At 30.6% G+C, this 12,239-nt stretch overlaps 1 protein-coding gene across 1 annotated transcript in view; it reads left to right on the forward strand.

Annotated features, from left to right (window-relative positions):
- LOC118202143 (uncharacterized) overlaps window positions 1-12,239 on the forward strand; it is a 121,998-nt gene that overhangs the window by 18,479 nt on the left and 91,280 nt on the right. The window lies entirely within an intron of this gene.

The following is a 12,239-nucleotide window of genomic DNA, read 5'->3' on the forward strand; positions in this document are numbered from 1 at the left end:
GATAATTATGTTGAAAAATATTACAATGTCGTGTTATTTTCTTTCCAGATGTGAAAAAAAATTACTAAATAAAAATCAAAATGTGTTTAATACATTTTAATGTTTCTATTTTTAGCTGGTATCTTCGTTTCTCATACAATGATATATGCTAGGAGTTAAATTTATTATAATTTGAACGTTTTAGGTAATTCATTTTAAAATTTTCATGAAAAGTAAGAAATCAATTGTTTACTATTTTTTTGAATTGTAAAGATGTTAAACAAAGTAATGATTTTCTTTATGTATTAATTATTAGTCATCTTAAAGTTTTGTGAACTGTTATGAATGTGCATTTGATCAAGATAAACTGTTTTGTTGTTAAAAATTGTGTACATAAACTTATAAATTTCTAGCAGTATAGCGATAAAAGTAAGTAAAATATTTACATGATTGAATATGTGGAAAGACGTATCCAAAAATTTAGATAGGTATATTTCTTCAATTTCAGCTCAGTTCAAGGCAATTTTTTTGAGATTCATAAATATTAAACAGGCATAAACTGGAATCATTAAATTCACATAAATATGTTTTATTTTATTAATACTTATTTTCTTATAAGGTTATAACTTGTTGTTATAAGGTTCTGAAAAGGATCTATTTAAAATTTTTCATTTTAAAAAAATGTGACCCGTGATTATTTTTTTAGATAATTATCTCTTAAATATGTGAATTTCTAAGCATACTAAACTAAAACAACTTTTTTCCCTTGTCTCTTAAACTTGGTTTATGAAATGATTCTTTAATAAATTATGATAATATTGTGAATAAATCAGAAATATCACTTCTTAAAAGTACATCCAACAGGTTGCTGATAAAACCTAAACAAATCCTTAAAATATGCAGAAATGTAATTTTTGACTTCAATGCTATACTGATGCATTTAGATTTCAAACTATTTCTTAATAATTTTCTGTACATAGTAAATAATGGATATCATCTTTATTACTTTAAAACAAAACTTTAACAATAGCGAAGCATTTCATTATAAATTTAACATATTTTTACTGGGAAATGCATGCATGAAACAGCATAGAAACATGTATGATTCACTGCTGTGATGCAGTGTGTTGACAGAACAAACATGGACACCGCTTGTTAGGTAGAGTTTTATTATCCGATAGTGGAGGAAACTGCAAACCCTTTCTCCTTCTATTCTAACATCCTTGCCATTCTGGCAAGTTTCTAATGTAAACAAATATGGCTGCAATGCTGTAAAAATGTAGGCTTAGCTGCACATAAGCAACTTTTTAACTTGTTGATAATTCTACAGCTATTGCATGCAGATTAACTAAAGGCATAAAACATTAACCGGAAGATAAGAACAACATTATTCAATCAGTTCGAAATTTTAAAAATGCATAATTTATCGGCGGTTGGAGTTGACTTTAAGGTACTCCTTGTATTATCGTGAAGTTGTTGTTTCATTTATTGCCAAGTTGTTGTTTCGTTTATCGCCAAGTTGTCATACCCTTTATGGTAAACTGAGTAGTTGAATGTTATGGAATCATTTGCATTATTCTGGGAAATTTTGAATCATGGAATGTTTTGAAAAGGTTTTTGTGGTGTGTGTTGCTTGGAAAATACACTGCTAAAAAAAAAAAAAAAAAAAAAAAAAAAAAAAAGGACAGTGTTTATATCTCTTGTTCTGGGCCGATTGACAAAATTAAAACTGTGTTTTTCATGTCTCGAAAGTGTTTCATTATTTAATAACCAATCGGAAAACCACTTCTGTTCCGAAAATAAGTATTTGTACTCAATTGTCCTGCATGTTCTTCAAATTTGTCTTCTTGTGATTTTTTTTCTTTACCAAAAACTAAAGTTGCCTCTCAAAGGAAAATTTTTTGACATGGAAGAGGCAAAAGGTGTATGACATCTATTTTTAGAGGCATGTCAAAAACAGATCTCTGCAAGCCTTCTCTTCCATTACATGTTGTGCATTCAGACAAAAGGTTGCATCAGCGTAAATTCTATAATCTATTTTTATTACACTCTGATTACTTTATTAACATACAGTGAATCTATACTAAACCTTTTACTTCAGCTTCGTAATTCGGAAGATGGAATTGTTGTTGGAACTAGGACTTAGAAGATAAGTCAAATTGGATATTTCTATAATCAAGTAAATTCAAGGTTGAAGTTTCAATATTTATTTTCGGTGAGAGGGGAAATTTTTTCAGTTTTGGTCCATTATCCTAAGTATATTTGCTTCGATTCTTTATTTTTTCCATAAAAGCGAAAATCTTGCGCATGGTATACATATACCGAACGCGTAAGCTTCAAATTAAAATTTAATAATATACAGGGTGGTTATAATTAAAGTTCCACTTTAAAATGGTCATGAAAGGAAAGCCACTGGATCAAATGTTATCAAACTTGGTAACCATGTAAAGGAGGTCATGGGAATTTATTTTCCACGAAAAAAAGAAAGATTAAAATCTCACCAGCAGGGGGGAAATGGTGCTGTATGCAATATTGTTAAACGAAATATGGGTCGGAATCTAACTTAACATTTTGTTACAGGGTTTTAATATGCTAGCCCTTAATCTGTTCAGGACCAGCGTCGATTCCACTCCTACCAGCCCAGTGTCCCATATACGCGACGCGATGATTCTGCTCCTGCGAGCCCAACGTTGCGTATATGCGACATTAAAATGGAACGATTAATTTGAATTTTTGAAAGCTAGTAAATGGAGCAAAGTGGTAATTGTTTCCACATAGGTTGATTCATACGGCATTTGACCTTCATGTACTGGCATCAGTTTCTGTTTTGTGCTTCTAGTTTTGAGAAATTTATTGAAATAAACAAACTGGAAATTGTGGCTCTTTATATAGGTGCGCCTGTGAATTAAAAGGGCACTGGCGTTTTTGTTTATTTCGTTTGGATTTTTTTTTTATGTGTGTGTGTGTGTGTTTCTATTTATTTTGGAACTCAAGCTTTCTTGGTTAATTAAAAAGTAACATTACAGCATTACTACAGAAGGGGAAAGAATATCAGCATTCTCGAAGCGTAATGCGTCTTGCTCACATTTCTCAGGAAAGGACCATCGTTTTTGTTTTTCTTACTCGATTTAATAAGTCAATATATATAATGCACTGAAAGGTCATTATATATAATAACATAGACATTATAGTTTGGTATATAATGTATTTACTTTACATATAATGTATAGATTGACATGATCAGTAATGGATATCCCGCCAGTGGTGGTCTTTTCTTGATCACTTTCCTGTCATCGTGGACATGGTTTTCAATTTAGATAAACAGGAATTTTTCCAATATAAGCCTGATGTCACACAGGGTTTAAGGAGGAAATATTTCTGAATGTCTTTTGAAGAAATGTTGGGACATGTGTTGGGGTTATATTCAGTTTCATTCCGTTAGCCATGGCTAAGAGACCTTACTTAAAAACTTCAAAATTTGTCAAAATCATCGGATACTCCACCTTTCTGTCTAACTGGAAGACAGTTTCTGAAAAATTATGTTGATGGAAAAGGTAATAAAAATAGGAGAAAATGCGTTGTTTGCGCTAAAACCAAGGTAAAACGAAAGCAAACAACATATTTTGAGTGTGAAATATGCATTGTAGGACTGTGTGTCGATCCTTGTTTTGAACTATTTCATGCAAATTCTGAAAAATTTATATTAATAAATATATTAAAAATGCTCAGTTCGAATGAATAAATAGAAAATTTTAAAATAATTATCTAATGCAACACTAACAATTAAAATAAAAGTCTGAAAATTTAAAAATTACCTAAAATAGTAACTATGACTAAGAATAAAGTATAAAGAAAACTATTTGAAAAAAAAATAAACAATGCACCTCTTATTTAAACTACGCAGTTTGAATGAGTAAACAGTTATTCGGAAAAAACCATGCAACTTAAACAATTAAAATGAAATTCGAAAAGGAAAAATACTTAAAATGATAACAATTATAATTAAAAGTATAATATAAAGACCATTATCTGAAAAAAGGAACAATCGTGACTTCCCCCCCATGCACGAGGTAGAAAGGGAAAGGAAAATAGGTTGTGTGTATTAAGTTCTCCAAGTGAACTATTCTTGGCGCGACTGAAAAAAAAGTGGCAACGTAAACTGTTGAATTTCTCCATAAATTTCACATCAAATTTTACAAAATTTATTATCTAGCCATAATTTGAGTCGTAGAATCGAAATATGTAAAAAACAAATGGTATTTCCTTTAAAAAAAAGTCCGATTTTGTGTCAAAATACCTATGTTAGAATAGTATTATATATAAATTTAATATATATCCTAAGTCGTGCTTTCGAGACTTAAAGAACGCAGTATGAATTTCGTGAATCGGCTCAGTAGAACGGGAGATATAGAACTGTCCTTTTTTTTTTTTTTTTTTTTTTTTAGCAGCATACATTGTTTGTTTCATTGTTTAGACGGTACAGTGGCTGAATGTAGTAGGATTAATTTTAAGTTTCTGTATGATTTGGAATGAAAGGGGAAAGTGAATTAATTGTGTAAATGAAGGTTTACTTAGTAGCCATAGTCCGGAACTATGTAGTATATTTTTTACTCTTATTTTTGTGAATTTCTGTGGCGACGCCGATATACAGATTATAGTTCAGATAGTTTTGGATGCTGTTAAAGAATTTTGTGTGCCACAGACTGAAGACAAGCGAATTTCTAAATAAGGTAAGGGGATTTTTGCTTTGTGTAGTGCTAAAATACATATCAGGTTTTTCATTTTTTGTGTTATTTTATCGTTTGGTTTAAAATGTAGTTTATTAAGATTATGTATTTTTTGTTTACCTCTACTGTAGAATTGGGTGCTCCTTTGACTTTTTAAGTGAAAATATATCGATGTGTATATGGATAAACTCAAGGAAGTTCCTAAAGCATAGTTTGTGCAATTTGGAGGATTTTTTTTTTTTTTTTTAAGTGAAAATAGGTTGATGTGTACGTGGATGCAATTTTTGCGCCAAAAATCGCCGCTACGCAGGCCAAAATAACAAGTCAAAGCATTGCACAAACTCTGTATCCATGTACCGCCAAAAATCTCCAAGGGGTGCCCTAAAATATACTTTTACCTTTATTAGCATATAGGAATAAAAAAAAAAAAAAATGAGCTCATGGAGCCGAGTAACAGAGTGGGTACATATGTATGTATATTTATACACTTTGGATGCAGCCGATTGCAACCAAAAAGAGAGATGCAAACTACTTGTTATAGCAATCCTATATACAAAATTTCAAATGTTCTGAGCCTACTCAGTTTTGAGTTATGCAAGATACGTACGTACATACGGACATCACAAAAAAATCTCTTCTGAATTCATTTTAAATCAATTTTATAATCCATTTGGGAAAAAGAGTCCTTTATCCCATCCTTATGTACAGATGTCACCCAAAAACATCATTAAATTGCATTCGATAGCGGTCTGAATGGATATTTTTGTTCCAATATGATTTTCGGAAGTTTTCGTGGTTACAATATTTCCTTTACAAGAAAGTAAAAAGCTGTAAGAAAGCTGCAAGAAAGTAATAATTAGAGAATTGCATAATAATACTTTAAGCTTCTTAAAGTATAAAATATATAAAGTTTTTTATATAGGAAAAAATTGAGCTCGCAGAGCAAAGTAACAGAATGTATATTTATACACTCTCAGTGCAGCCGATTGCAACCAAAAAGGGAGATGCAAACTACTTGTTATAACAATGCTATATAGAAAATTTCAACGTTCTGAGGCTACTCAGTTTTGAGTTATCTGAGATACGTACAGATGTCGCAAAAAATCTCTTCTGAATTCATTTTAAATAAATTTTATAATTTGTTTGGGGGAAAAAATGCTTTTTACTTCCTTTACATTGTACAAGGAAATAAAAAGCTGCAGCTTATAATCAAAGAATTGCATAATAATACTTTAAGCTTCTTAGAACATTTAGAAAGTTTTATAACCAAGCATAATTTGAAAATAAAAGAATTAGCATCTGACATGAAAAAGCATTGATGAATAATTTCAACATGGAATTTTCCTGAGAATTATGAAAAAGAAAATTGGGTTATAAATCTATTTTATTCAAATGTACCTCAAATTTTGTCTCGTGAAGAACAGTTGATAGAAATTTTCAGTGATCAAGCTGAAAATTTTAAAAATAACACACTCATTAACTTTTGGCTGAACCGAAAAAAAATTAATTAATTAATTAAAGGCATTTAAAAAAGCTATTAAAATTTTATTGCTTTTGTGTACAATCTATTTGTGTGAAAAGGATTTTTTCCATACTGTATTTGGGGGCGGGGGAATCATAACAAAAGTGAATTCTAATTTACAGTTAAAAGTAAATGAAATAAGACCAGACACAAAAAAATTGATCTCTTTTAAACAGGCCCAAATTTCCCACCAAAGTTTAGAATTAAAGTATTATAACTTAAAATTTTGATAATTAAAATGGTAACCAATTTTTTTATGTGTGAATATTTAATACAAATAGCCAGTACGTTGTGCAAGAGGCAAAATATATATTTTTTAATAATATTTCTATTGAGAAACTGAAAAATAATCATTGTAAAATGTAATGGGGGTACCTAAGATTTCCAGTTTTTGTTTAGCTGGTACACGTTAAGAACCTGTGATCTAGAACATGCACAAGGTAGGTGGCCAGATTTTTCCATTGTCAGTTTGAGTTGAGAGAGCACTGATGATTTACAAAAAAAGAGGGGTGGGGAGAGTTTTAATACTTGGTGCATTTTATGTTAAACAATTAACAATTCTTATTATGTCAGTGATTTAAAATGCAAAAGAATTTTGAATTTACATAGCCTTCAAAATGTCGGTGCTTCTAGCTTCACTTCTCTTCTTCTATCTCCAAAATATTTTCGATGTGGAGCAAAGACAGGAAACAAAATATTGCAGGAATAAATTTGTATTTGATTAGAGAGTATCATAAGCAAGCTATATGATAGAGTATTGCATCAAAATAAAGAATATATTTACTCAATCTAGTTAGGGAGGAAACGAGTGCTTCATTTCCCCTTTATTGATGCCAGTGGCTGTACTGCTGTACTTTTTTCCGGTATACACAAGTGTTTTTTTTTTTTTTAGTTATGGCTGATCATTTTAAGTAAAATATTCAGAAATAAGTTGTTATCTGGTAACTCTTATTCGTCGAATAAGAGTTACTAGATAACAACTTAGCTTCGTGAAGGGGGGGAATTAAGCTTTCCTCTTCGATTTTATAATCTACCATATTTTTTGAATCTACCATTGAAAATTTTGTGGCAGATTGGGCAATATTGTTCACTTTTTCCAAGCAAAAAACTGCTGCAACAGACTGGGTTCGTACGGTCCTTAAGAGTCCTTAAAAGTCCTTAGATTTTTTGGAATCAATTTTTGGTCCTTAAAAGTCCTTAATTTTGGCCAAAATCAGCAAAAGGTCCTTAATTTTAATCATCTGAAATTTCTGTCTGTTTTTACGACTGAAACATAAGCATTTTGAAACTAATTTTTTCTAATAAAGAGCTTTTAAACAATTTTTCGCTTTTGAGGATGTGAATTCTTCTATTAAATGGCTCTAAATTTGGCGACTTATCAACATTTTGGCGATTTTAAGATGAGTTTCTATAGAAACTTTTTAATTCCGAGATCTGAGAATTTTTTGACGACTTTTTTTAAGACATTGTAACATTGATAAATTTCCTTAAAATAATGGTAATATATTAACATTTTTATTTTTCGCTGTCATATTAGAAAGTTTCATTTTGGCCACTTATTATACGATATTTTGAATTTGAAAAATAAACAAGGTATAATGCTATAAAGCATGATTTACAGTAAACAGCACTTAGCAAAAGCAAAATTAGCTGTGCAATTAATTAAAAATGTCCTGTTTTTAATTTTTTCATAGTAAGCGTTTTTCTCATGTAATTGTCTCAGAATATTCAAAATTCTCAGAATATGCATCAGTTTTCTCTATAAAATTAATTTTACAGTTCTTCCCTTTTTTTTTTTTTTTTCTCTCCCAAAATATTTCTGGCTTTTTGCTGTTACAGAATTGGTAGGGATAATTATTCTTTAGTATTTTAGACATTGCAGCTTGGAAAGTTTAGAAGGATTTGAAGGCAAGATTTATAGACCTACGATTCTAGAAGATTCGAGAAATATGTGACAAAATAAAAAATGTCTCCATGGTATCAACACGTAATGGATGTATTTAGCAGAAAGTTAGCGATGAATTTCTTACTTTTTGGAGAATGTGTGGAAGAATGTCTTAGTATGTCATAAACAAAGGTTATGAGAGATCCAGTTCTTGGAAACGGGACACTGCTAAACATGTAGGACACGTATGATTACATGACCATATAGTGTACTGAGCAAAATACTATATACTAGTGCACTTAAGCAACTTTTCTGATTTTGTCCGTAATCCCGCAAAAGAATCAATTGAAAGACAAAATTCATAATACTGAGGCACAATGTAGTACTTAAAAGATGAGGAACGTATACAGTCAAAAGTCGTTATTCCGGACTCGTCGGGACTTCGGCGATTCCGGATTATCGATTTTTCCGGATTATAGATCATCAGTTTAAATCTCGTAAGATGGCATGCAGAAATTCTAAAATTAAAAATATGAAACCGTAATTTATGAAATAAAGAACAATTATGATCTAAAGGGTATCAAAAGTTGCAAAAAGAAAAAGCTTAATATTTATTTGTTTACTTTATTAAACATTTCTTTCAATGGAAGTTGTTTAAGTTTTGCTTCGTTTCATGTGATAATACTTTCTCTTTAATTCTATTAAACAGACATAATTTCTTGTTCAGTTACAAAGTTCCGCTGTTCAAGTCCTATAATTGCTGTGTCTAGAACACCGATTAATTTGTCAATCGAAATTTTTTCGTTTTCAATAACCTCTGTCATTTTCTTCGCTATCGAAAGCGAATTATTATGACGAGGAACTTGTTTTAAATCATATCAAAGACGGAGCATATCGAGATGAAATACTACATTTGGTAAGGAATTATAAGCCAAATAAAATAAAAACATCTGCGCTGAAGATAAGGATAGTGCTGACAAATCAACTTCCAATTCATTAGGCGCCCGCAACGGCGATCCCCCCCGCCGAGCAGCGTGAAATTGATAAACAGATTTCGGATTTCAAAACATACTTTCGCTTTAGATCCTTTACATATTAACAAATATATATCGGAAATTCTATTTGATATAATCGAAAGTTTAAGCTTACTTTTATAAAATTGCTCTTACAGTCTGCAAAAAATAATAAGCCGGATCCAATTCGAAAATTAAGGAACAACGCGATCATCAACATTAACTGAAATAGATAATTAGATAATTTTAGCTTATACGTTCATTATACATAAAACGCGCACGCGAAAACGTATTCTGCACTTGCGCACACTCATATGCGCAGTCGTAAAAGGTCTTACGCGCACGCGTAAACGCCTATGCGCAAATGTCAACGCGGCGCATGCGCAGAAAGTTTTTAGTTTTGAGGTCCGGATTATAGATCATTCCGAATTATGGGTGTCCGAATTAACGACTTTTGACTGTAGTAGCAAAAAAGTGAATAGGACACTTATGATACAAAATAGTGATTGCAATATTTCTACACCGGTATTTCACGCGATTTTGTAATTTCGTGAAACCAATATTTTTATTTTTGATATTAGTTATAAATAATGAAGATTTTTTTGTTAAACTTGTTGAGCACCTATTGTTATTTGAAATACGTATATTTTTTTAATTGATGTGGCAGGAACTAACATTAATCATTTGCCATCTTTCTTCCGTTTTGATTTCTTTCGCTTCAGAAACATATTCTGATGTCATAGACTGTGACAAAGTAAAGATAATAATGAGAAGAAATATTAATTTATCAAGGATTGCTTCCTATAAATTAAGAAAATTTGAAGAGTTGTTAAGGTATTTAAACATTCCCTTACTAAAAAGCCATTTTACAAAAATATATTCTTATTGAAATGAAAAAAACTTAATGGCAATGTTAGATTCTAAGATTCGCTGAAACAGTTTGGTCTTAATAATAGAACAATTTTTGAAATTTAAAAAAAAATCCAACTCCAAAAGCATAAATTGATTTCAGTTTACAAATTAATTTTTCCCATAGTGAATTCGATTTAAAATCTAAAACTGTATCAGCTCTGCTTCCAATGAAGCTGGCTATGAAGGAATTATGCTGGAAGGATTTCGACTTATCAACAGCAAATCATGAACAAATTTTATATCACAGTCACTTAAAGATCAGGACATGCTACTATCTGAGCAATTATCATAAAGGATAATTGGATGTTCATTGCAAATTCACATAAAGGAAAGGCATAATCAACTAGAAAATATTTCAAGGTTTACATAATTATAATGACTTTAGAAAAGAAAACTAAAAGTAAGAAAAGAGGCAAACAAGGTCAGTTTTAATTAAGTTTGCTGTAAATTTCCACAGAAACATTAACTCGCAAGCACATGCACTGGGTCCAAAAGACCCAGTTCTTGTTTTTTGAAGAAAATGTTGTGAATATTCAGAAAAAATGTGACATTTATGTCAGTAATAAATTTTATGATAAAATTTTTAAAATATGCAAGTTAAAGTTTTTAATTTCTCTAAATGCTTTTATGAAACAAAATTTCTTAAAGGCATAGAAAATCTAATTATTTACTAGCATAGGGGGGGAATAGTACTGTATCGATACTCTTTACTCTGTGTCGATTCTTATTTTCTTTGTTAGCACTACAGACACAGATGAAAATGCAACAACAAATGTGAGCAGCACATTGAAGAAAGTGTTTTCAAATGTTCCAAACATAAAAATTTTTCACATTCGGTGAAACGCATTTTCGTTTTTTGTACTTTTTTGCTGACGAAAAAACTTCAGAAACATAAAGAGGTCGATCTAAGATACAACTACACTGAACCTCAACAACTTGCGTGAAATATGTGCCCTTTGAAAAAGGTTTGTTTAATCACGTGGGTCCTTTGACCAAGTGCCCACGCTTGCGGGTTAATGAAACGCAAGCACAAATCTATCCAGAAAAATTCTTTGAAGACGATTTTAATATCGGAAAAGAATGGTCTCTCGAGAAAAAATTACAATGAACTATAAATATAAAAATTACCATACACAGTAATACAAAATTAATACAAAAAAAAAAAAAAAAAAAGTTCTCCAAAACCGTGAAACGAGGGATTTAGTTGTTATAAGATGAAGGATTTCGAGGATGTAAGAGTGGCTGTTTACGTTTCGAAGTTCGAATGGCACCGAAATCGAAAATGGAGTTTCAATTCAAAATAACTTTAATAAATTCCACTACTCTAAGTTTATTCAAACCAAACTGTAAACACATTATATGAAATATTGGTAAAAGTGTAGAATTGAGTGCCCCTTGTTTTTTGGCAGTTCTTTCTTGACGCCAATATCGGCGCCGAGAAGGTACAATTTTAAGATGGACACTACGCAAAACCAAAATAAGAACATAAGACACCATCAGTTTTGAAATTATTCCTAACGATATTTCACACTTTTTAAGAATAATAACATGTAACACTTGAATATATTAAAAAAAGTTTTTACATTATGGAAAAGAATAAAATTCATATAATGTTAATGATGGGTAAAAGCTTAGAATACACTGTGTAAACAAAGTTGCGAAGGCGGACCTATGTGACATCCATAAATGGGTGGGACCAAGCTTGAGACGTCACAATGTATTGTCTCATAGCCAGAGTCGCCTGTGATATTCTCTATAGATGTAGAAGTAAGTACTATAAAAATTGTTTATATTTCAAATTACTGTGATACGGTAAGTGAATTCTACCAATTATTAAAACTGCAAAATAACGTCCGAGTCACATGCTTGTATTTCATACAGCTTCAGTATTTTCAAAGATTTTTTAAGCTTTAGCATTTATAAAAATAAAATTTTTTTTTAAAATTTAAATTCATATTATGAAGCATTTTAATAAGTTACTTTTAGCGTTAGAGTTTACAGTTTTGCTACTGTTGAGTAAATTGTCGGACTATCAACATTTATCGTAAGTCGGAAAGCATTATCAACATATCAAAACCAAGGAATTAAAAATACAACTTAAATACAAAGAAAAGTTATCTAAAATATAATTTATCATTAAAACAAATTAAAAATATACAAACGATATATAAACCATTCCACATAAAATAAGTCGCATTACT

Source organism: Stegodyphus dumicola, chromosome 4, assembly GCF_044657685.1.
Source record: "Stegodyphus dumicola isolate Sdum_Otavi_A_Nest chromosome 4, ASM4465768v1".
Lineage (NCBI taxonomy): Eukaryota > Metazoa > Arthropoda > Arachnida > Araneae > Eresidae > Stegodyphus > Stegodyphus dumicola.